The sequence below is a fragment of the Colias philodice genome, chromosome 18, assembly GCF_061535455.1.
Source record: "Colias philodice isolate Cphi_HAF_F1 chromosome 18, ilColPhil1 Martin Lab GWU primary, whole genome shotgun sequence".
Lineage (NCBI taxonomy): Eukaryota > Metazoa > Arthropoda > Insecta > Lepidoptera > Pieridae > Colias > Colias philodice.
Genome location: NC_143103.1, coordinates 5,062,102 through 5,089,632, shown reverse-complemented (window position 1 = coordinate 5,089,632; position 27,531 = coordinate 5,062,102). Strand labels below are relative to the sequence as shown.

Below are 27,531 nucleotides of genomic sequence, written 5' to 3'. Positions count from 1 at the left end.
AAAGTCTCTGTTGATATACTTTTATGTATGTGAAAGGAAAAATAATAAAAAGAAATTTATATCGTATCCTAACTTCAACAAAGAACCAAATAATTTATTCATTTTTAATTTCAATTACAGAGATCTCGTTAACTTCTTAAGGCGAAATGAGACCCAAAACAGACGTTTCGAGCCCACGGAGAATTAATTTTTTTCTTCAAAAACTTTGAATTAGATTTTTTTTATTTATCGATTTATTTAATTGAAGAGTTTGTTTAGTGGCGTTTGGGAACCGAAACACGATTGACAAAATTTGTCTCGATAGAAAAACGTTGTGAAGTTGCCCAAAAATTAAACGGAGAATCAATTTCATTTGGACAATAGTAAAGTAATATCAATGAAACTTTATCCACATCCACTTCCATTCAATTCTTGAGGGACGTGCGGGATTAGATTTTTCAATTAATACATCAGTAATTTAAAAAATATATATTTATTAACTATGAGCAAAAAATTGCGCGCAGGCCGGTCGCTTCCGCCGTTCCGCCTCCTGTTAGTCGACGCCAACGCGTCTTAGAGAGCAGTCCTGTACAACTTTTTCGCGCGGTGCCGTTGTCTACTCGCATACGTGATTTAGTGTTAGTGTTACTAAAGATTTTCATAAACATGGTGAATTTTGGTGGCCAAAACATTGATGGTGAGAACATTAGGAAGAAAATGTTGCGAAGGCAGATGAAGAAACTACAGTTATTGAACCTAAATAGGTAAGTTTAATGTTTATCATGCTTATTTATATTTATTATGTCTTTCGGTCGCTACAAGTCCAAAGATTTCAACTTCCAATATTTTGATTACTAGGTATATGTTTACAAGTCTAAATTGAGAAACGCATAAATGAAAATTTGATAGTTATCTTATTTGTAATAAGTAATATTATTTTAGTCATATTCTGAGATTTCATCTTCCTATAATTTGATTACTAGGTACCTATTTATGATTTTTGTACTAGTACATATATGTTTACAAAGTTTGAATTTAGCAACGCACAAATCAAGATTTTATAATTTTATGCACTCTGTCTTTATTTTTATTTATAATTTTATTATTGGTATAAATAGGTAATGTTTGAGTTGTTTTTTGAGATTTCATTTTCCAATAAATATACTACTGATTTGTGTATGTATGTTTATTTCTAATAGCGAAGCGCGACCACGAAAAATCCGATGTGCAGCTTGCAAGCCAGGACGCAATAAAGACACGTTGGTCTTTTAGACCAACCATGATTACCAGAAACTGATGTGGATCTTCAGACAGTTTCACATAGTACTTTTTTTGTGTAAGTTTATTCTTATGTCATTTATTTATAAGTCATAAGATTGAAGATAGTGGAATATTTCAGACTAGTGAAAGTTATCACTGACGGGTAGGTAATTACCAGTGAGATCAGAAACAATTTTTATTTCAACCCTATTGCGTATAACTTTTTTGTTTTTTCACTGCACCGGTAATTGTAATTTTTTTACTTATTAGATATCATGCTATTTTAGGCTTATTGCTGATCTACTAACAATTCTATGCACATGTGAGCAATCCCAAGACAAGGATTAGATCTAGACAGGACTAGATAAAGGATATTTATTTATACATATATCAATTCGAATGAATGTATGTATGAGTAGTTTTTTAATTTGTTTTTATGAATACTATTTGCATATTATGCATAAGCATACATAATTACTTATAAATTTTATATAAAAAATATTTGAAAAATTTGTAGTTATGTAAATATGATGCCGACAATCGACTTTTTTACGAGCTAGGACAATAGAGCGATAAACGAACGGACACAGCTGCGAAATTTTTTACTAATTTTTATGAAAGCACTTGTTATAATAATTGCGGTCAACCGTAAAATTTTGCAAACAAAAGAACGATTTTCTCAGAAAGTTTGCTATGTATGACGCCGACAATCGAGTTTATTGCGGGCTAGGATAATAAAGCGACAAAGGAACGTACACAGCTGTGCAATTTTTTCTAGTTTTGATGACAGTATCTTTTTAATAAGAGGTATTATCAATTAATTTTTCTCCTATTATAACTTATTATGGTTGTTTCAGCACCTCATTGTACAAGGATAGCTCAAAGTAACGGGCAAGAGACATATTTATTTACGGAACAAGGAGAAGAAGTCGTATCAAGAAGATAAACATTGAAACAATAAAATGGTAACAAAACCAGCATTCGAAAATATCTGATGTTAAGTATATCAAAATGTCGGATATATTTATTCAAAAATAATCAAAATTGTACTTAAATAATATTTTTTTGTCTATTATTGTTTTTTTTTTCAATAAATATGATATAAAAACAAAAACCCGTTTTTTTAAATCTTTTAAAACCAATAATAATGTAAAAAAACAAACGTAAATAGCATTATTCTATTATGTATTTTTATTATCATATTGTACGTAAAGTCCCCATGTCGAAAAACTATAAAATTTGTTTACAAAGATTTGCAAATAAGCTAGTAACGTAGGTAGCGACAATTCTAACAATAAAAAATAATTACATCATAAAATAATTTAGTCACAAGCTCACTTTTTGTAACCAGATTTGTACCAATTAAAAATCGACCTTCGTGCAAAGGAACAAAGGTCGATTTTTCTAGTTCGATGGGCCCGGCAACGAAAAGACGTTGCCGGATCGCTTTACTCAGTTTTAACCGCGCGAATATAAGAATATAAGTAAAGTTCATTGAACCGCCGTTAGTTCCGTATGTTTCCGTCATCTATTCAGTTGTGTGGCGTGGCGAGGGGATTTTTGTGAAGCGTCCCGCGCGCTCTTATGCTCCACCCAGGGGGCGTAGCCCAAAAGGTGCACAAGCATGATTGTATTTCGCCTTAAACGGAGTTTATTTTGTAACAGAATGTCCGCGTCAGTGAATTTTTCGTCATAAATCAATTGTTTTAAACTAATAAAAGAAAATTACGGGCAAAAATAGCGTAGGAAGTTTTATACGAAATCCTAGCTACACTTAAATATTCTAATATAATGTTACTTGACTACATGATTTTGATTAGCTCTAATTAGGCTCGTAGCATAGGTCCTGAGGTAAAAAGGGCTACTTAATGTCATAGATGGTCGAGTTTTAGAAGCCACACACTAATATGTTTTTACAATCGCCCAATGGTAATAAAACAGGGATGGGACTGAGATTAAGCTCGTTTATCATTCGCTTTGATGGCCCTTTTTGCAGTAATCATTCATTTTCCTTCCGCCGGTTTTAGCTTTCTTTGCGTTTAAATAACGCTTTGTTGTGTGGTTAACTTTTTCGTTTTTATGTACCTACCTTTGATTAATAAACCCCATGTGTCAGTATTGATCAATGTTTAACATGAGCTTTAAAAGTTCGAACAAACGACACGCGAGTGAATAAACGACATTATTTATTTTCCGTCCTATTCTCTCTGAGTACGTTTTTGATAAAAAGCTTGTAAGAAGAACGTGAAGTGGTATAAATAATATGGAACAATAATTTATAGCCAGTTTCATTCACTACAATTATCACTAGACGTAAGTTAGAGCGCTCGCAATAAAAGGGAATGACCATAAATTCTCGTCACGCCGAAGTGGACTCTAGTGTGGTTATAATAAAAAAAATCCCTTTAGACAATTTTCCATTACCGTCGTCCATTGTTGGGTCAGTCGGTGGACAGCGTTTTATGGCCCAGAGCTGTGTCGTAAGTTCTTATTAAACCGTAGGGAACGCACTGCCTCGCTTAATTGATTTAGAGACTGGAGGATCACTTTTTGTACCCTACCAATTATTTAGACTTAACCTTAAAAAAGCTCCCATTTGTTAGAAGAAGGCTGAGAAAGAAATAGCACTGTCCACTTATAAGATTTCAAAGTGCTGTATTGATTGTGACTGAAGAGACACCATATTCTGAAACCACTGCTTTTGATGTTTGTTAGTTGGTTTTAGCAAGTCTGCACATATTTGTCAATAAATTAATATTAAAATCATGTTCATTTAATATAAATCAAACAAACAGTTCATGTGATAGGTATACATGGAATATGTTAAAACATACATGCTGTAGCTTTTTGTTCAAAATAATGTTAAATATAATTAATGAAAATTGATTAAAACATAAACCAAATATTACTATGTTAGTGAAACATAAATATGTGTTCATCTAAAAATAAATTTGTTTCGGTTCAGTATCGTTTTAACGAATACAGAATTGTTTATTTACGAAGTGTATTCTTTACTATGAAGGTAATAAGGCAGGTGAAGTCTGTAGCTTAGCTACGGATTATTATTGTCAGTCAAAAGTCAGCTTATACTCTTCAAGCTTAAAATTTATTGTTATAGTAGATACTTGTTTTAACAGTTAAAAAAAAAAGTGAAGTCCCACGTCCCCTAGTGGGGTAAGGGGCAGCATTATGCCTACATCTGTTTCACTGATCGATTTTCTTTAGGGACAAGTAGGTGATCAGCTTTCTGTCTCCTACCAGACCGAGACATTTTTTTTCTTTGTCTCCACCGGTCAACCACTATACGCTATACGCTCACGCGTCAACCACTGTACCAAGGAGGCGGTCAAACAGTGTTTTAACAGTGCTAAATAGTAATTTTTGTTAGGTCCCATTCTAGTAACACTGGTGGCGTTATAGGTACTTTGCCAGCCTTTGATAACAAATATTAAGCAAACTTGATTTTAAATTGATTTAATACCAATAATATGTTCCATACCACATAGGTAGGTACATTTGTTATTATCTATTCTAATATTATAAAGCTGAAGAGTTTGTTTGTTTGAACGCGCTAATCTCAGGAACTACTGGTCCGGAAAAATTCTTTCGGTGTTAGATAGCCCATTTATCGAGGAAGGCTATAATATATCATCACGCTAAGACCAACAGCAGCGGAGCAATGCGGGTGAAATCGCGGAGCACAGCTAGTTATAAAATAAAATTACAATGTAATATATTTTTATAACTTGCGAATTTTGTTTCCTAATGTGTCGATTTTCACATCTTTTTAGTTTCGTATTTCGCGAAAGAAATTGCAAACGGCTTTTAGTGATGAATTCGAAATTTAAAAATAAATAGCAGCAGCTTCTTTTTAGCATAGAAAAGTTAGTTAGTTCATCTCTCTTAGCTTTACATGTAGATTTGTTTACCAACTTGTATATCACAGCTCTACGCTCATTTCTTATGCCGTGGAACGCTACGATAAAAAATAAAAACTATTTCTTGTTCGTACTTGTAAAATGTATTTAAACCGCAGTGGAGCAAGGAAATACTGGGGCCCCATTTTTGTTATATTGCTTACTTAGATTATATTTTGTGATATTTTGTGTCTCTACATTATCTTTGACAATGCAATAGATAATATGTTACGTGTACTAAAATAAAATAAATAAAATATACCTTATTAAAGATTTAAAAAGAAACAATTCCTTATGTGTGCGGACAACAAAGTATAAGATTAGACTGAAAAGGGGATCTTGATATTAAGCAAATATTGTAATAAGAAAAATAAAGCATTTAGACTTTGAAGTTACCATTATCAAAAATGATTTAACAGACATCATCACGTTAGGTTTTATAGCACAAACGTGACGGTACTCTAAATATTCAAATTTAAAGGATTTTTGTGAGCATAATCCGATCCTGCTTTCAGAGTTCTTTCGAGAACTGCAGAAATGTTTGCTTATTCCACAGCGTCTACGTCAATTGTAATTTTTTATAGCCAACTAGTGTAAGATTGCCAATTTAGATGCTATTTTTAAATGTAAAATTTAAATTGCATGAGACGTTTACGAATGGCTTGTATAAAAGGTTCATTGTTGTTCGATCGAATTAATGTAATACGTATCGTTAATCTACGAACTGATTTTGACTGTCATTTGTTTCTAACTGCAGTGATTTATTATGATCATGATTTATTTATTTATATCTTCACTCGTAGTCAGTCAGCGGCCCGTACTACCATTTTAAGTTTTTAAGAAAGATATTTCAATCATCTGGATGGAATCAATCAATCACAATATTTTACAATACAACAACAATAAAAGTACAATACAATCACTATGGAAACTTCAAACTTTTATAGATACAAGGGAATTGGAATTTGTTGATGAGTGAACAGTATGTATAAAGAATTTGCCTTTATACATACTGTATATAACATATTCTCCAAAAATACTTAACATTATACAATTTTATAGAGTAAAACAACACAGAGAATAAAAAAGACTAAGATGATCTCTTATTCAATGTGTGTTTAATATAGTGACAAAACAGTACTTGGATTAGTAAGTTTTCTTAACTTATATAGTCTTACGACATTTAGTTATATGGTTAGCGCTTAAGCCAGTTCTGTGAAGCCCTTCAAGCTACGTGCAAAGTAGTATTACTTTACTTAGATGCTTAGTTTGCTTCCAAGTATGAAGTAGGTGATGCTATAGGTAACTTCTACACGTAAGATTGACCTACATAATATAATGTTATTTGAAGAAAATGGATGTTATAGTTTATACACATTTTATCAAAACTACATTAGTGATTTTCATAATCAAAATAAATAACTATTATATTATAAGCAAGGCGTTAATTTGTAACACGGTTTTATAAAATTATGTAATATGAGTCTGTGGTCTGCGGTAAGCATATTGTATTACATAAAAAGTTCTTAATTTTATGTAATGTGTATGTTCCTAAATTATGTATGTGTTTTTAAAATTAATAAATAGACCGCCTTCTTGGTACCTACAGTGGTTGACGCGTGAGCGTAGAACCGAGGGGTCCTGGGTTCGATTCCCGGTGAAGACAAAAAAAAAAATTCGCGGTCTGGCAGGACACAGAAGGCTGATCACCTACGCATAATGCATCTACACCTTACCCCACTAGGGGGAATGGGACTTCACTCACTTCACTTTTAAAATTAATACGATAAGAAAAATACTCTTATAAAAGAAATTGAATAAACTTATTATAGACCAACGTGACTAATCCCTTTTTTTGATGTTTACACAAAAAAAAAACAACTTACATTGACATCTTTAATTAAAACTGTATTCAAACGTTCTCAATGTCACCCAAGACATGTAATAGTTAGTTTTGAATGGAATATAGGCAAGCCGTCACCGTGATCCACCCTTTATAAGGGCTCTTTCGACCCTTCCTGTCACAGGTGGCAACTAAGGACGTAGCCTAAAGATATTTTGGATTTGCAATTGTTCATAGGGACCTTGACGTGTGACACTTGAGCAAATGCTTTTAGCAATACGTCCAAATTAGCAGAGTGAGATGAGAGATGTTATTTCTCATTTGTTTTTCTCAAATGCTTTGAAGGGATACGAGTGTTGTTAGTGTTGCTAAGACTGGACTTATTTGATCATGTTTTGAGCTTATGGTATGAAATATAGAATGAACGTAGAATATGTACTAATTGCATAGGCTTCGTTTTAGAACAATAATGCATGTGCTACTTGTAAAAAGTTTTTCATTGAACAATGTGGATAATACGCACGTCGTAAGAGATTAAAATTTTAATGAAAATATTAATCTAAACAAACAATTTTCCATTATTAATGATGACAGTGTTATTAAGGAACTTTCTTTTTTAATTAAAGTTTTGTGTCATTAATTAAAAAATACAAGAGACAAGACGAGTACATTGAGGTGCATTCGCCTCAGTTCAACGTAATGTAAAAGAAAAGAAATTAAAACTATACGATTTATTATGTATGAAAATAGCCAAGGAGTTTCGTAGGGTAATTCTGTCTGGAATCCGTTTCGTATTTAAATTAAAAGTGGTAAAAAGTGTAGAGTTTGTAACTGTATAAAATAAAAAGATACAAAAAGCAGAGTTGCAGTCTCGCAGCAAATACTGGAAATAAAGTTATATTCAAATGCTAAAGCACTGTAAAAGGGGATGAGGAAATTTATAAGAAGTGACAAGTTCTATTGAAATATTATTTATTTAGTTTTGAGTCATTGCGGGCCAAATTTCGAAGATTTATTTTAATCGTTAAGCTATATATCATAAAATATCAGTGAAGGGTGTCATTTTATCATCACCACGATCTTTGGATGTGGGGACTGCGACGCTTGCAAGCGGCAAAAATGTTGTTTTCGGCAGAATTTTTTTATCGCACTCCAGAGATAAGTGCGAGGGAGTTTTATTAACGAAAGTTCAAAGAGAGAGAAAGATTAGGCCTCCCCGCCTGTACGGTTTGTTGAGTTGCTTGTTTCTAAGCTTTTGAGACATGCTGTGTTTAAATATGTATACAATGGTAAGTGAATGCAGTAAAAATGGGGATTTCATTTAGGGAAATTCCCTATCGCTAATTTTATTTTTCAATTAGAATATGATATCCCAAAGAGCAATTTTATTGAAATAAAATAAAGAAAAAACGATTTTTTGTAAATACAACTGACTTTTTGCTTTATTTTCATTACTAGTCAAGATAAAAGTAAAAACGATTTACATTATAAAAAGGTTACAAATTGCTCAACATTTGTTAGAAAGAAAAGCAAACTCAACAATCGCTATAATTACGAAAAATAGTTCCCATTAAAACATAGCTGTGACCTCAATACTTTTGAATAGGTAGTTAGGAATGCCGGCCTAGAAACGGTAGTGAATGCCCAGGAAGATGCCAATTGAAAGGGACAAATATATGGTTGAAAACCTCTATTTTAAGGAGATATATTTATTTCTTTGAGCAACCAAATTTACAATCAACATTGGGTTAGTGAAATTCAATTTTGGTTTAAAGGACGTAGATGATCAAATTAAAACTTATGAAACAAAGTTTTCAAAGACTATTACCAAAAATAGACAGCGTATGTTCTCATTTATCTAGAAATATTTTTTGATAAAAAAATTTGTTGTACCTTTTTTTAATTAAAAACTATTAAAGATTTTTTTTGGTAGAAATAACATTGTAAATTGTAACGTCGATAAATAAATACAGGTAAAAATATAGGAAAATTTGCTAAAAATGTAAGTAAAAAAAAGTTACTGAGTATTCCTTCTGTCCTTTTTTAGATGAATTAATCGAACTCTTAGAAAGCTTGTGGGCGACGATTAAAATAAATTCTTATTTATGATAGAAACGTGTATCAATGAATACAATAAGTTATAATAAATTAGAGTTATTTCATACTTGAAAAGTACATATTTTATTATTAGAATGTGACATATATAACTTTCTATATTTACAAATGACAACGTTAAACTTGGTTTCGATAAAGGCCGTAGCAACAAGATATTTATATGACTAAACAATCCATACTAATATTATAAATGCGAAAGTAACTCTGTCTGTCTGTCTGTTACTCAATCACGCCTTAACTACTGAACCAATTTTCATGAAATTTGGTATTTTGATATTTTGATACCCGAGAAAGGACATAGGCTACTTTTTATCCCGGAAAAATGATGTAATCCCGGAAATCCCACGGGAACGGGAACCATGCGGATTTTTCTTTGACTGCGCGGGCGAAGCCGCGGGCGGAAACCTAGTTGGTAATAAAATAGAATCGTTTTATAATTAACATTTATTTTATTAATATCATATTAATATTTATTCAATAATAAAATATGTACATATTTTGTGAGTTAATGCTTATTAAGATTGAAAGTCGAAGATTATGGGAATTTCCTTTAGATAATCTCATACTAGATAATCGTTTTTATTGAGAAAAACGTGCATTCTGAGAATAGCCCCCGTAATCAGCTTATTGTTTTAACAATTTTTAAAAAGACATTAAAGAAAGCAATCTATAAAGGAGCGAAGTTTTATTGTTTTTGTACCATCCGTGTATGGATGGATGTACCTAAGTGATATATTTTTCTATTTCCCAATTAAGCTTTACAATCGGATCAAGTAAGACAAATTATAGAAGACGAGGAAAAGCAAAGTGAAAGAAAACCAACACCGCAAAAACCGTGCAATTGCAACTGAGTAAGAAACTTATGAGATTTTATTTGAAAACATGTATTGCTTTTGGATTGGTTTTATATTTATTTAACGAGCTGAGGAAATATGTGGAATTATTTTTGCGAACCTTGCGGTTATTATGTATTTTTTTTTAATGATCGATCACGTAATAATCATGTTATTTAAACTCATAAGTTAGGAGAAAGTTAATTTAAAAAGTACTTGTTTGATTTGAAAGGTGATTTTGTGTGTTAAAAGACGCAGGTGGAAACGCACAGCTACGTTCAAAGCATTACTTTAAGTAGACATCAAACATTAATATGGTTTGTTAAGAATCAATAGAAATAGTTTCGTATTATTGGTATTATCGTACTCAAGTTAAAATTATTTATTCTTGTCGAACCTTTCAGGCTAGACCAATATTTTTTCTGATAATTCGTGATCTAAAACCATTAAGAGTATTGGTATACTTAATGTAGTTGCGAGGAACCTTATCAAATATAACAAATGAATAACTAGGGAATGTCATGCATCAAGTACAATAAAATATGAATGGTCGTTAAAAATCTATTTTCTCTAAGCCCAAATGCGAGCAAAATGTTAATTTATCGTACACCTAGCCAAGTTTCGCGAGTAGTTTATGAGATCAGGTACGTTAATGTTCTGTCCTTTAGTTTATTATCCCTATTAATATACATAGCACATGTACTAAATGTACATGTGTGACGTCGTTATGTGTTAAAGCCTGGTTTTAGTGCTTGGTTAGTTTATAGCGAAGATGTAGTGAGCAGTAATTAATATAACATGATATAATATTACCTCAGACTGTATATGATATTGGTGTAACGATTTTTATGTGAGAATATTCCATCCAATAAATGTATGGCTTTACAGGGCAGGTTTGGAAACAATTTATCGTTGATAGACCCTTGTCTACATTGAAACAAAAATGTACTTTAAATTTCGGTTGATGACGCTGAAAAAGGTGACAGGATTTGATATGACAGATTATGCAATATTGTCGATTTCAAAATTATTTTACCCTAGCGGTCCGCCCCGGCTTCGCCCGTGGTACATGTTTGCGTTTTCTCTACATAAGAACCATCTTTGTACTTCAAGGAATATAATAAAAAAAGAATTATCGAAATCGGTTCAGCCGTTCTCGAGTTATGCGCTTACCAACACATTTTGCGATTTATTTTTACATATAAGAAAGATTACGGTATTATAACATATAAGTTAAATAAACCAAAATAAAAAATAATCTGAATCAAGCTGATTATATAATTCGATTTATACCTTACAAAAGGCAAGCCTCAATGTCACACCATGTTGATTTAATAATGTTTTATACAAACATTCGACGGGTGTTAATCTAAGTGTATTTCAGTTCGTGTAATATGTGGGAAGGTACTGCAGGAGTTTATATAATGGCGTTGGAAAATTGCCGTACTTAGGCCCAGGTGCCAGAACCCAAGGGCAGGCTCTTAAACGATTTCCCTTCGCTCAAGGGCTGTCTACGAAAACTACTTTTTCGGCAGGGCAGCGCCATGAATATTATAGGCATGAGTGAATTAAATATCAGTTGATGTGATGTTTTTCTGACTGTCTTAATTATACTTTTACGAAAATTATACTTTTGCGTGTAAACTGTTGGTATAATATCTACATAAAAAAAATTGGAGTTGATTGTAAACACTTTATTATTTTATTTATTTCAGGCAACAATGAAAGTTATAAGTACTTAAATTACATAAAACTACCGCTCTAAAATTAATGCTACTCAATTGTTATATTCCATTTTGTCGAAAGGTACAAAATGATTTACTCATACTACCACAACATCATAATATATTAATTCTAGTTCGTAGTATTGGATCAATTATATTGAGGCGTTATAAATCTCACAACCTTGAATAGTCACGTTTGCTTAAAAGCTTAGCTTCGTTCAATAACCTTAATAATGAACAATACAATTTAATTTTGTTATATGTGATTTTAAAGCTATTTTCTCTAATCGTTTAATAAGGTTTATGAAGAAATGCTAATATTAATATGTTTAATATACATACAAACATAATATAAAATGTATAATGTATGTGTACAAAAAAAATGTTGTAGCTAGTCGTAGCAGATACTTTTAAGCAAGTCTCTACATAGAGTAAGAAAAAAATCTATACTAATATTATAAAGCTGAAGAGTTTGTTTGTTTGTTTGTTTGTTTGAACGCGCTAATCTCGGGAACTACTGGTCCGATTTGAAAAATTCTTTCGGTGTTAGATAGCCCATTTATCGAGGAAGGTTATAAGCTATATATCATCACGCTACGACCAACAGGAGTGGAGCCACGGGGGTGAAACCGCGCGGAGCAGCTAGTATATAATAAGCATAAAGTTCACATAAGTTTATATAATCATGGCCAATAAACATTAGTTTTATATAGCAAATAAAATAAGGGCTCATGTGATTGGATATTTTGCTATTTTTGATATTTATCCAATTAAAATTGTCTTCATTAAGTCGAATAAATAGTACTATAAACTGTAGGGTTTAATGTGAAGCATGTGAAGGAAGGTTTGAAAAGTTCAAATAAATATGGGTCAGGTGCATGAATCCAGATATAAATAGTTTAGGTCATTGAAAGAGAAAGGAAAGTTACTGCTCGGATATACAATTAAATGTTGTGTGTCTAATTATACTATAGGGTTCGCTTCATTTGAAAAAGATAGTGTACGTGATAAATGCTGATGCAAAACTACGCTGCCTTGCAAAATTGTAATTCCATTAATTAAAACGTTTTTAATCCTTAGTATACTGTATAGTTGTAGCAGTCGTCACTACCATGTTTAATATTTTTAATCCAGGCATTAGCATGATCTTGATTCATTCCAATTGAAAAAATTAGTTAAACTTACCCACTTTTTATTTTTGAAATGAGGATCTCATCATTAAACGCTCCTAGTATGGTCTCAGTGATTGGATCTCAAGGCTTTAAATATAATCTAATATTATTCCAATAGACACTATCACGAGGTGAAGCCACAATTTCAAATGTAAATTCTAACGTCACGTATATTGTAGAGAAGGCAAAACACGTCACCTGAGAGTAGACGACGCCACCCATCCACAACAATTAGTTTTAGATGTATTGCCAATCTAATAATGGATTCAGAACTCAGAAGTACGAATATGTAAGGCAGGAATAGTAGGAGCGAAATGGGCTCTTCACCTGTGGTACGGAATAACATTGTACTTCTGTATTCCGCTATGTTAAAATAGCTAAGAAGTCTAACCACATATAGAGATATAGATTGTTTCTTACATTATATGCATCGTAAAACGCAATGTTATGCTTATTTTCGTAAACATACCTACTCAAATCATTTAAAACAATATGCTTTTAACTGAAAGGTAATAAAGCACGATAATTCTTATGTTCCAGTGATTTCAGATAAAGAGGTTTAATGATTATTGTGCGAAACAATAATAACATTAAATTACTTAATCCAACTTTCGGGATATATGTGTTTAAATTAGATGTATGCATTCGTAATTAAATAATTGCAGGTTTAAAACAACACGCCGATTTATCATAAATCAATACTTTAAACTTTGGGAGCCTTAGAATTTCTCAAATTGTAAGCTATTACTATAATTGGTCTAATACTTGGCGGAATATCATGTCATCTCGGCTGACAGGCGTAGTAAAATTGCATTAAGCCGGTAACCAGCTTAGTTGGCGGCCGACGTGGTATATTCCAATCCATTTGTGAGACCAAACTACTATTTGGGAAATTTTTAGTTGCATTTTTATTTCAGTTTTCGTGAATTGCCCACGTGTGTAAATTGCGTGGATGTATTTGCTAAAGGGAGTATGCATTTTCTTGTTATGGTGTAGGAAGAAAAGCCGCCTCTTTTATTCCTACATCATTTCAGATTCAAAAAGAATTTTAATTCTCAAAACAGGTGATACAAAAATATTTTTTTTTGTAAATGTTTTGGTGTATCTAATGAGTAGGTATTTTCTGGACAGTGTGAGTGTGACTGTCTTAAATAATATAATGAATGATCAATGAATCGTGTTTAAAAGCTGTTAACTTGTTAAGTCTAAAGCGCGTCACACACGATGAAGATACTATAATATTTTATCTTAAGATACTGTTATATTTTATATTACAGTATCTTAAGGTATCCGGTATCAGCGTTCTGACCATCATTTTTCTTTTTGTCATTGCGTAGGTACTAAGACCCCTGTAGAACCGCCATCCTGTTACAAATGACCCGAAACACTAACACAAAATTTCGGGCGGTTCTACAGGGGTCTTAGACCTTAGTACGCAATGACAAAAAGAAAAATGATGGTCAGAACGCTGATACCGGATACCTTAAGATACTGTTATCTAATCTAATATCTAATATCTAATATATCTAATATATTGTAAGGATGTATGGATGTATGGATGTTTGTTACTCTTTCACGTAAAAAACTACTGAACCGATTACAATGAAATTTAGCACACATATAGAGGGTAACTTGGATTAACACATAGGATAGTTTTTATCCCGGAAATCCCACAGGAACGGGAACTATGCGGGTTTTCCTTTGCAAACGCGGGTGAAGCCGCGGGCGGAAATCTAGTATAAAATATAACAGTATCTTAAGATAAAATATTATAGTATCTTCATCGTGTGTGACGCGCTTAAGAGTTAAAGGAAAAGCATTAGGTACCTATATCTACAAATATTTTTATTTCAATGAATTCGTTTTAAAATCTATTTCATAAACTCATATTGAACATTTATTTATTTTGTTTTATTTTAAAAGCTTCTAGTTGCAGTATAACTATCACCGGTGGAGCGAATATTAAATTATTAATTAGATTATTAAGTCCCGAAATATGATCCAATCAAATACAAATACGCAATAATTAGGCCAATTTGCGTTTCAAAATTATTCAGTTTGAATTTTAATGCACGCCAAACAAATGTTTGCAGATGTTTAAATATTATATTATGCAAAAACAGGCTTAGTGTTTTTACATTGCATTGTATCAATATTTTTTGGGCTTTTAACATGCTTTCGTCAGTAACAATTACAGCTATCTTCATTTGAGAACTGCAGTAGCATAATTGCTTGATATTTAGTTTCATTGTTTGTTTGACAATGCTGTATGGAAATGGACCAAAAACTGTATTGATGCAGCGTCGCGCTGAATGTTAACATCAAAAGGCAAAGGGAATGCGGATTGCGCGACGCAAGTGTTAATGGACATCAACGCTACAACCCCAATTTGATTGTCCATTCACCTAAACTAGGTTAGCTTTTGTGGACTTCGAATAAAACTCTTCTCGGTTGTTACTTACGCCGTGAACAATAGCATTTTTTGCAACAGGGACTTATTACCCGATAGTTTAATGGTTTACAAGTGCGCAGCTCCGAAACGTTGGAACTATGCAACAATACGAAACAATGAAGAGAAACTAGTGAACTATGAGCAATAATTGTTGATGTAATTCAAGAACGGTTCGGTCAATCTATGGCCAACCGATCCTATTGTTGGGAAAATAGTAGTATCGGGATATCCATTCCAATTATTTAGTTTGTAACATTGTTGGAATTCGAACTTTGGTATTGATTCCATAAAGGAGATTTTGGGTCTTAATTAATTTCTTGTTATATTATCATGACATCGATTTATTAAATTGACATTGAATATTGCTATTTACACACACATTTTAAGAGCACTTATCAAAACCAGAACTTTAATTAATAAGGAATTCTAAGTTATTCCGGAATTTTAAATAGCTTAGGATTAGTTTAATAAAAGTACCCCGAATTTGGATGAATTAAAGTCGCGCCAGTCTTTAATTTATCTTTCTTGAATTATGATTTGGATGGAGTTAATTACATTAATCATTTTCTAACGCTAATTAACCTTAATTGTCGCCACGGTTCATAAACTATTAATCAAAAACTGAGATTTGAATATTATGATTATATTATAGTGTCGCTTAATTTATGATAGAATAATTAATATAAAATATATTATATTTAATGTTTTCCTTAAAATTAATGGCATGGATACAATTTATTAATTTCCGTTTAAATTTTTAGTTTTAGCAAAAATATTGTTTATTAAAGGATTAAAATAATATTGAGATTGTAGACGATATATATTTGCCACCTGTGTAATGCGTAAAACATTATTTATAATGTAAACATGGACTCCGTAACGTTAACTTGTTGAACGACGATGAAATACTGTAACTTCATTCTTGAGACGCAAAGTTGTGAAATTTATATTTAAGATCGTACAAAGTTAAACTCGTTTCATAAACTCCACAGTTTTAGATACAACGGTAGCGAAAACAAGCGACGGTAAAGCGAGACATTCTACAATTTTAGAAATTTTCACACAAAAGTTTGTAATTTCGTCGGCACTCGGACGTACGGCGCCGTAAATCACTGAAATTGTCCTTCCTCAGAAGATTGTAAACTTTCTAAGTTAAAAGAGGCGATTATTATAATTACAATAGCAGCTTTTAAATAAATTAACTACAAGGTCTAGTTATGTAAATAAGGCTTTGCTCAGCGCTGCCGTAAATTCCAATTGTGTGCTGTGAATTCAAATAAATATTTTATGGGCAATTAGAATACAATTTCAAATGCGGTGTGTAAGAAGTCTTATGATAAATGTTAATTAAGTGGTGTCGTATTGTAGTTGTACGTCTATCCTTCATTGTACAATGTACATTAGATATCTCAAACAGCGTGCAAAATGTATTTTTACCTATCTACCATAAAAAAATTCTTTATTTCTATTGATAAAACTGGAAAAATATTTTACACAAATATACAAGTATACATTTGTACAACATTATCCTCATGTCTATGATACTTGATAGCAATAATAAAGTGTTCTAAAAATAAACGCGGCGATCCCAAGTGTCATCCCCTATAATATATCGAGTGCATAACTCGGGGCTCAGGTGCCATGACATAAGTATGGTATCACTAACCAGGGATTGTTGCCATAAACCATAGAATTTAGTGCCGGTTACCGCGCAAACTTTGCGGTCACCGCGACACAAAAAATGCTTTTAAGTTCCGGATTATTTTGCTGAATTCTACACGAAACTACAGTTATTTTATATAATTCTAGACGTTTTTCTTGTTTTCGTGCTCTGAGAATAAATATTTACACAGTTGTACTGTATAACTGTATAATTGGATTCAGAATAGGATGGATTCCAAGGAAACTATTGTATTTGGATAAATTGGATATGCTTACTTATGAGTCTATACGATTTCCTGTACCTTAAGTAAACAAGAAAATGTATTGTTTCTTACAAATAGTGCTGTAGTCACGGAGTCAGGAATAATTTTCTGGGAACAACGACACATTTTATTTATTATACCTACTGTGTTTTATATGTAGGTACTTTTACCTCTGATACACAGAATCAAATCATATTAAATGTTTTGTATACTAAATTTTTTTTTAAACAGCCATTCAATTATTATCGAATCAGAGTGCCGAAATTACTAAATAAAACGTATTTTAATTAAAACGTATTTTAAATCGCTGTCTTTCTTTAAATAAAAATATGCCCGATAGTTGGAATAAATATTGAGCACTCTAAAAGTAATCCACGCTTGTTGTTTGTACGTGATTAGAGATATATAGTGTGGGCGAAATAATTAAACATCTATCCTTCTTAATTGCACCCCATTAAAACGGAGATGTTGTGAGATTAAAGTTCAGATCGAGATAGAATCACCTGCTATATGTTTTAATGATGGGGCCGATATGTTATTATACAATATGGTTATACATTCATACCCGATATCTGGTGTTACAATCATAAAAAAACATTGCATAAAAGCAGTAGTTTTCAATTAAGTTTCAGTATGTTTATACGGTTTATACATACTTCATACATTCATTTGTTACTAAAATGCTGATTACAAAATTGATAAAATTTTCGCAGTGTAAAAGTGTTATATATACAAAATTTATAGTTTACTAGCTTTCCGCCCGCGGCTTCGCCCGCGTTTTCAAAGAAAAACCCGTTCCCGTAGGATTTCCGGGATAAAACCTATCCTATGTCCTTTCTCGGGTATCAAAATATCTCTATACCAAATTTCATGCAAATTGGTTCAATAGTTAAGGCGTGATTGAGTAACAGACAGACAGACAGACAGAGTTACTTTCGCATTTATAATATTAGTATGGATTCGTCACTTTTAACTGAAATTATGGAAAGGATTATGCCTATATTAATAAAACTTGTAAGTAATTGATAAATAGACAGATATTTAAAGTGTAATTTAGATCTCATTCTACAATTTAATTCCTAAAATGAGTTATGAAGGTCGCAAACTACAGCTATCCATACTAATATTATAAATGCGAAAGTAACTCTGTCTGTCTGTCTGTTACTCAATCACGCCTAAACTACTGAACCAATTTGCATGAAATTTGTTATGGAGATATTTTGATACCCGAGAAAGGACATAGGCTACCTTTTATTGCGAAATATGTACCACGGGCGAAGCCGGGGCGGACCTCTAGTATGATATAAAAAGCGCCAGAGAGCGGTCACACATCAATCTATGTCGCGTGCAATATCAACTGAATCATTTTACCAAACTTTTTTATCGCCACATTACTTTTATCGTCTCCGTAAGTTTATTTATAACTTTTCCTAATACTCTAGAATATTGGACAGGACCTTATTTTTAGAAGGCTTACATTACAAATCATTATTTCATATGATTTTTAACAGTAAAAGTTTGCGTAATCTGCGTTAAGCTTTGATGTAGCCAAAAAGTTAATTTAAATACTTTCCTCATATGTGTATTTTACACACATTTACAAATATTCCAGTTTCAGCTAGATGTTTATGAGATGGAAAATAGAATTTGTTCTCCTATCATACATGATACATCGACGTTTCGTAGAGAAGTTTATTTTTTCTAACTAATATGTAATTGAAAATAAATACATATGTAATTATGGTACTTTAATAATATAATTTTATTATTATGTAGATAAATGCTGTCGTATCATCCACGTTTAAATAAGTTATTTTATTTACATAATTCCTTTTTAAGTTTTTCGTTCTGAATTAATTAAAATCAACCCCAAACCCCAAACTGCAACACCGATCATTAACATCGATATAAAACAATAAAGAAAATAAAATGAAAAATTAACTAAAAATGAAGTCTGTAGTGGAGTGAAAGATTAATTATGAAATTTTAATCGTATGCATGAAATATGTTCAACACGCCTATGATTAAAAATAATAAACTGTTGTTCGTAACGAAAAATATAATTTAAAGTTAATTTCAAAAACAACTGTTTTAATTGGAAAATATTTAGACGTGAAACATTTCGCGTTTTGCTTTTAATAAAAACAATGTTTGTACGCAGTCTTGTAGAGTTATAACTCTTGTTTAAATTTAATTGTAATTTTTTAACAATAACGTAACGTAATTCAATGTTAGTTACCATACTACTTCAAAACGGCTGCATTGATTTTCATGATATTTTGTGTGCATAGCGGGTAGGTTTGAGAATCGGTCAACATCTTTTTTTTATACTCAACGTTTGCTGGGACAACAAGTTATATAAAATAGCATCTTTACAGAAAGCTACTTACAAAAAAAAATAAAAATAAAAGACGTGTGGAATTCGGGGACTGCCGCGGTAAAGCTATTGCATAGCATTCCTTCAAGCCACACCTCCACAGTTCCCGTCGGAGTGGGGAGCGTGAGGTTTTTTCGTTACGGAATTTCTGGATTCGGTCCCTGCGCTCAAGGCCCGCGATAGAAGCTATGCAATAGCTTAAAACATTAGCCGAAAAGAAAAGGCTAATTGTTTAATGTTCACTACATTTCTTAAAATAATTCCGTCAAATGTTTCAAAACTTACTACAAATTATCTTTCATAGTAACCGTGCGAACATGACATGAATACAGGCAAACTTGTTAATACAATAGGAGTAAAAATCCAATTACGAAATACAAGCGCTTAACTCGCTTTGTTAAATTAAAAATTAACCTTAATGACATCGTAATTACTTATGTTTGTTTAACCAGTGCGATACTGGGAGTTTTTGTTTTATTTCGTTTATTTAGTTTGCGCTTTATTGTCACAGTTTCGGTCGTTTGTTCTTATGTTATTTAATATGTTTGTCATTTTCTGTTGTGTTCATTTTGTTCGTGACAGTTTTTTTTGGTGGACGGTTTATTTGAGCTTAAATATTTAACTGTCACAATATTTGTTTAATATTTTACTCATACAGAGAAATTATTACACATTATTGAAAATCACAAAAATCAAAGTATAAACTAAACATCCACTTGATGGAGTAATCTTGGAATTATTAGCATTTATTAGCAATTGATACGACCTCAATTAAGTATTATTTAATGTTAAAAGAAAAAGCTAATCAATAATGAATAATTCATTCTGAACTTGGCGAAGATAAGTACCTATGCTTAATAAAATGGATGAACTTAACTATGGAAAAGAAAGTTTCAGCAGATCGGTTTTAAATCCGAAAAGTACAAATTGTGTTACATGCTATTAACAGCTTTTGATTTTCTTTAATTAGAAAAATCATTTAGAAATGAGTCGGACTCGTATAACAAGTGAAATATTATAATAACTATCAAACTTATTTTTAGTGTTTCAAAGTGGCCTATTATTTAAGACTATTAAATGAAAAATCTTTTAGTGTTCTGAACATTATGATTATGTATCGAAAATAGCCGTTGTTTGATCTGAAATTTTACTATAAATGTTTTATTATATGTATAGATAAACATGAAGTGCAAATCAACAACTGAAATTAAAATATTTCGTTAGAGACGTCAATATACTCTTTCGTACATTCATAGATTACAACTTAATATGTAACTAACATAGAATATAATATTATAAAAACTTTGTAATTGATAGTGGATTAGAAATGCAGCGCCGAAATTTACCGTTGGACTCAATCGCACGGTCCCAAATTAAATCGCATATTCGGCTTATGAATGGAATATTATGAAGTTAATTTTGTTTAATAACTAGAGTTTCTCCCCGGGGTTAATTGGTTCGGGACCGGAAACTTTGCGAGCCATTTGTGGTTTTCTGATTTGACTTGTACAAGCGCAGGTTAACGTCCCAATTGGACCTGTGTCACACGGGACCTTAATGAGTCATTTTCTAATAGATTTAATGAAAAATTATAATGTAGGTATACTGTTGAGAGTTAATCGAGCAACTTTTAAATTTTCTTTCTTAAAAGTGCTTAAAAAATCGAAATTTATTGCAGGTACGTACCTACGTTATAGAAGCATAATATCCTGGCTGATTTTTAAGTAAATTTATCCCGTTAATAAAAATATTATTATAAAGCATCACGTGATTTAAATCCTAATAATATTTATGAACACCTACACATACCGTCATTAAGTAGTTGAAAATCCAAAGATTTGTACCATCTCTACCAATAATTATGAAACTTTTCATTCATTATAACATGACACAATTTTAAACGCGATTCTATTTTAAAACTACGGTTATTAAAATTCACACGAAACATTTTAGTTCAGAGGTGATATAAATTTACATTTTGTGCAATCTATTTGCAGTATAGAGCTCCCAAATTAATTAGAGAACATATAGTTTGGGTACAGACCGTTGTAACTATTCTGATGTTGTGATTATAATTAAAATGAACCTCGTTCTCAAAGTAAGGATTAATTAAGTACAGTTGTCGACAAAATTTCGGTTGCTACATACAGCCGTCCGTTTGTACGCGTAAATGACAAGAGAAATTAAATAATTTCGCTATACAACGTTTCGAAGGTTCTACGCTGAGCACAATTAACAACTGTCAAAAATTTGTAAGGTTTTAATTAAATATATATAATTGTGTTAGAATTTCCGCGTACTTCTAATTTTTGCAAGGGAAGCTGGTATTACAAGGACGTTAGAACACCCGGCATACATTTTAATAAAACTGTTTTTCGTCAAAACAATAATTATGATAATAAAAACAAATAAACATTTGTAGGTCACGTTTTTATTCTCTAAACACTTGTATAATTTATTTTGATTTATTTGACTTTCTAAAAAACTAAAATAAATTGAACGTATTTTTTTTTCAGGTTTATCTTAATGAAATGAACTATAAATAAGTTACAGAAGGGTAACAGTAGTTACCCTTCTGTCACCTTAGTAAAACATAAAAAATAAATCATTAACTTTAAATTCTAAACACTATAAAATATAAAACACGTTGATGTGAGTTGGTATGTGAGTAAAGAGTACGAGGAACCACATGACTCTACAATATGCAAATTAAATATACTTAAATTCCATTACACAAAAAGCTCGTAATTTATTTATCCTTATAATCTAGTAATCCATGTTAAACAGGCATGAAGAGATTAAGTCGCAATTTGTTAAGGGCAGACGACAGAGGGCGTGGATCGCGCGACACCTACGTGTGACAGACATGGGTTCAACATGTTGCTAAATCATACTTCGGTCACGCACGCTTTCGCACGCTTTTATGAATTCATTATTTTATGCTCAATTCGTTATACTGCCCTTAATTAAGCGAATCGCTTTTGAGTTTCAATTTTGATGTGGGTTTTCTCGCTTTATGAGGTTACGGCGCTTGTCTCCTTTATAATTTACCATTAGCACGTGTTGCGGTTTCGAATTTAATTTTGGGTTAATGTTTTGCGTTGCGTGGAATAAATTGAAACGAACTATTATAATTATTTCGGAACGCGCTGTCGATAATAATTTGTGTGATGTTTAAGTGAATGTAGATTTCATCAGCACTGAAATGCCTTAATTTTCGTTTCACTTACGTTTGAGACGATTTATGCGGGAGTAGTTCGGTAAATCGATACGCTAGTGAGGCAGCGATTCGCGTCACATCACTAACGAACCGTACCTTCACCTAAGTTTGTCAGCTCTTAACAAGCTAGGTGTAATGACATTAAACTAGGCGTACGAATTCCGTAAGCCAATATTTATTCTAACGTATAATTTGCTTATTATTTGATATTTTGAATGTGTTACTTTTCTCGTGTTGGAAAATATCTTGTACATTTAATGTAAAAACAACATACCATTTTTTTCTCATTAGATACCTACTACAATCTTATATGTATATGCTACGAAACAAAAGTGTCTGCTCTTAAGCTGACACATAATTTTATGAAAGATCTAGTGTTAGAGTTCTTTTAAGTATATCGTTGTGTGTTAGCCACATCGTCGTATTGTATTAACACTTCTCTGAAAATGATTAGAATTGGATCACCTATACTTTCTCCTATTTCATAATACCGTTTGTATCTACAATGATTTGCACAGCCCGGGCCCTTCCATAATTTTGGAGTTCAAAATGTGTACGCATCGTATTTTAGGACAAAAAATTCTCATAGGTCTAGTGTCGTAGCAATATAACATTTCTGAATCATGCCTTTAGAACCTCTACTTCGCTCCGCTACATCTTATGTAGCCCACATATTATTCTTTATGCTTCGTTTACTACGCTTATTGCATGCAGCAAGCAGCAGACTGCCATTAATTCATATGTTTAATGACGTAAGCACAAATCTTGCAACCTGCACATGCATGTACACCTATGCCGGTCTATGTGGCAACTGCAGTCCATAAGAGAAATGCAAAAAAATCATTGTTTAATTTATAACTGGTTGAGAAGATTTTCATTCAATAAAAAATTGTATTTCGGATAAGAATTCAAATATTATTAAAATTAAACAAATATATTTCGTTGTTTATTTTTTTTAACTTATCATAGAACGCATTCAAACATTAAAAAATATACATCAGCACTATATTATTATTTACTGCGTGCCATAAGCCATTTTTCCATAATGCACAGCGAAAGCGATAAAGTATCATAATGTAAGTAATAAAAGAAATAAACCAGCTGAATAGCACTAAAAGGGAAAACATTCATATATCGAATAGCTATATACTTCAATAAAACTTGCCAGTTAAGTGGAAGGTGTATTTTTATATCGCATATGAATAAACTCTTGAGTCACGCTAAGGTTCGATTCTGTTTAAGCTCGGTGCAAGGGATTCATTTTGTAATACAGAGAGAAGTCGCTTTATTCTAATAGTTTATGTACACAATATATTTTGAACCAACTGATTTTCTTTTGGAACCTAGTTTGATTTTAGCAAATAAAAAATCTAAAAACAATATGACGCATAGCTTTCGGCTCGCAATTTACTTGCAATTTTTTTATGTGAAAACGTCTTTGTGACAATAACAAATACAAAAAAAAAAAATAAGCAAAATCGATTCACGCGTGAAACCATGGTCAAGTGAAATATGGATTTATTATTATATAAAACTTTTACAAGTAGCTGTACGTAAACAATGTCACTCTGTTATGAATATAAAATACAAATACACAAACACGTCTAATCGTAGATGCTTGTGTATTTTATGTTTCAGCTGTGAAAAGTATTCAGTAAAATTCCAATCAAAATATTCAACAAATAGATTTCGTAAACATTCTCCACATCTGGTTAATGTAAACATAACCTTTCCAAACGGCGTACTTAAATTAAAATTATGTTTGAATTTATTTTTATTTTATTTATATTTTTTTCTTTTCGATTGGTTATTGGTTATTTTGCATAACAGGTAGAAATAATAATATCTATACAAATATTATAAAGAGGAAAGGTTTGATTTTTTGTTTGTTTGTTTGTTTGTATGAATTGAATAGGCTCCGAAACTACTTGGCAGATTTGAAAAATTCTTTCACTGTTGGAAAGCTACATCATTTCTGAGTGACATAGGCTAGGTTTTATCCCGGAAATCCCACGGGAACGGGAACTATGCGGGTTTTTTTTTGAAAACGCGGGCGAAGCCGCAGGCGGAAAGCTAGTTATTTATAAAATAGGTCTCTTCGTAAATAATTTTCTAATGCTAAAATGGTTTTATAGATGTTGTTATTTACTAGTAATTAAATCACGTAAATTTTACTAAGTAATCCTTCAAATACAAATTGCTTTGATGCCGCTTTTTAAAGACTAATGAATGAAAATGACTACCAAATCTTATCTTTATCTAACTGGTTTGAAAACAAAGAAGCCATGGTTTATTTTTGTTCTTTTTTTGCTTTAATTCTTTATTATTATTTGGCTGCATTTTTTAATCATTCAATTTATCATTTTAATTGAGTAATAAGCTAAAGAAAGCTGCGTATTATCCTGAAATTGTGAAACTTTATACAATTATAATATTTAATATTGTTACAAATTATAACATATTTATAAAATCCAATACATAATAATTTGTACTTGTGAGCTAATTTCGCTTCATTAGTTCTTGTTATATAAGTGAAAAATACGGCGCTATGAATTAACTTGAAACACGCGAAAAGAATGTTTCTCGGAAAAGTACTTAGAGACTTTCCTTTATTTACACTTTATCTTATAGTTTTAATTCATTTCTTTCTTATTTTCTTATATAATAACGATTTACAGTGAAATATACAACAGATTATTGCATGAAGAAGAATATTGTGTCTCAAACAAATTGACCTTTTAGTACTAGGAATTACTATTTTCATTTAATAGCAAGGAAAATAATTGAATTACTAGACAAATATGTATACAACATTTATGTTTGGCGCTTGTTATTCTGTATTCTCTTTTCACGTTTCACCCTATTTTCAGTCAATTATTTTAATTTTTGATACAAACTTGTAAAGCACGTTTCGTGGAAATTACATGTTTACCGTATTCAACTCTTTCCGAAGCCAGCAATTATGAGCGACGCTTAAAACTGCGTTATAGAATAGCTGATGATATTATAATAAAGGCCGATGGCTAGTCGAGTCACGTGCCTTCGCCTCTGGGAGCGCTCCCTCGCTGACTCTCTGACCGATTTCGAGGCTTCACGTGAGATGGATTCGAATTGAATAATCTATTTTGGTCGGCGTCTGTTCCACGTTATGATTGAACATGCAAGCTTTGATACCAAAAAAGGTTTAAAATCGCTTCAATTTTTCAACGTGGGAACAAAGGCGGATTTTATGATATCTATCAAAAATAATTAGAGCAGGCTCCAAGGAGATGTTCGTTTGCATAAATAGCGGACCTAAATCTGACTTCTGATATATATTGTATAGATCCCAGACATCCTATAGACAGATGTTGCCAACCAGTTTTGTGGTCCCCTTCCCCGCCACCCGGTAATTAAATATGGCATACAAAGAAAAAAATAAACATTTCCAAAACATGCCGCGTGGGGTACCAAATGAAAGAGCTTATTGAGTAGATCACGAATATATAGCATACTATAACATTTCTTACACTTTCTCTAAGATTTTTTAGAAAATTTACGAAAATGGTCCATTTTTGAGTTAACTTTAAATCACTATAGATTGAAAACTCATCAATATATTTTTTAAATTATTATTTTAAATAATTAACAATAGTCCATTGTTTACGATTCAATAGTTCGTACAGTGAAATAGTTGCATGGGGGAGTGGGGGGAGCATCCAAAGATGGCGAGTATATTTTCAAGTTTATACCACAGTACCACAAAACTGGTTGGCAACATCTGTCTATAGGATGTCTGGGATCTATACAATATATATCAGAAGTCAGATTTAGGTCCGCTATTTATGCAAACGAACATCTCCTTGGAGCCCGCTCTAAATTGAACGGGGTGAAATAAAAACTTGTAATCGATATGTCATAAACATTTTGTACAAAATATAAAATGTAATGTTGATTCAAGCATACATTTTTAAGATGAAACAATTAAGGTAGCCGGCTAATTCAATTAATGTAAATTATCTTTTGAAGAATGGATAAATATTCATCAGAAATCAAACATCGAAAAAAGAAAAACAAAACCATCAAGAAACCTTTTTAAATATACATGCAGTATATTGTAGCGTTTCAAATTTGGTAATATATTATCGAAAAGCGAAGATGGATTACTTTTAGAACAGTCTCGCAAGTTATGACCGGCAGTTTGGTGGGAGGGTGTGGTGGAGTAACCAAAACTATAGAGTGCAAGAGCTTTTGCCTATTTTGTTGGTGGTTGATTAAAGGCAATTGAAGATAATATATTATGTATAATATATAAAGTGTTTTACATTAATTATTTATACAATAATTATTAGACGTGATTACAAAGCTTTGTTGGATAGTGACTGGGAACTGAATACAATATCATGATTCGCAGATCGGTTTCGAATCTTAATATGGCTACACAAATATTGCTGAGACTACTAAACATTATATTGGTAGGCACAAGCTGCTCGATTGATTGTTAGCGAAGTTTTGTCCTTTAATGCGAACTATGATGTACATTTTGTTTAATGTTTTTATGTACTGTTAGTCACATCTGATAATATTAAAAGAGCAATATTTTATTTTAAGTTGAAAATTGGTCTATCGAATATCTTTTAAATAACGCGGTTGAAGTGTATCCTAAAAACGAGTAGGATAAAACACGCTTTATAACTTTAATATACGAACAAATAGACAGTTTATTAACTTTTCG

General features: G+C 31.8%; 1 protein-coding gene and 1 long non-coding RNA gene across 2 annotated transcripts in view; both read left to right on the top strand.

Moving 5' to 3' along the window:
- The window catches only part of LOC149480418 (neural cell adhesion molecule 1-like), a 97,963-nt gene that overhangs the window by 32,943 nt on the left and 37,489 nt on the right, over positions 1-27,531 (top strand). The gene's annotated exons all lie outside the window — the stretch shown is intronic.
- Positions 486-2,858, top strand: LOC149480419 (uncharacterized). The gene is made up of 3 exons (XR_016317059.1): positions 486-743; positions 1,179-1,315; positions 2,097-2,858. It is a non-coding gene; the product is annotated as an uncharacterized LOC149480419 (long non-coding RNA).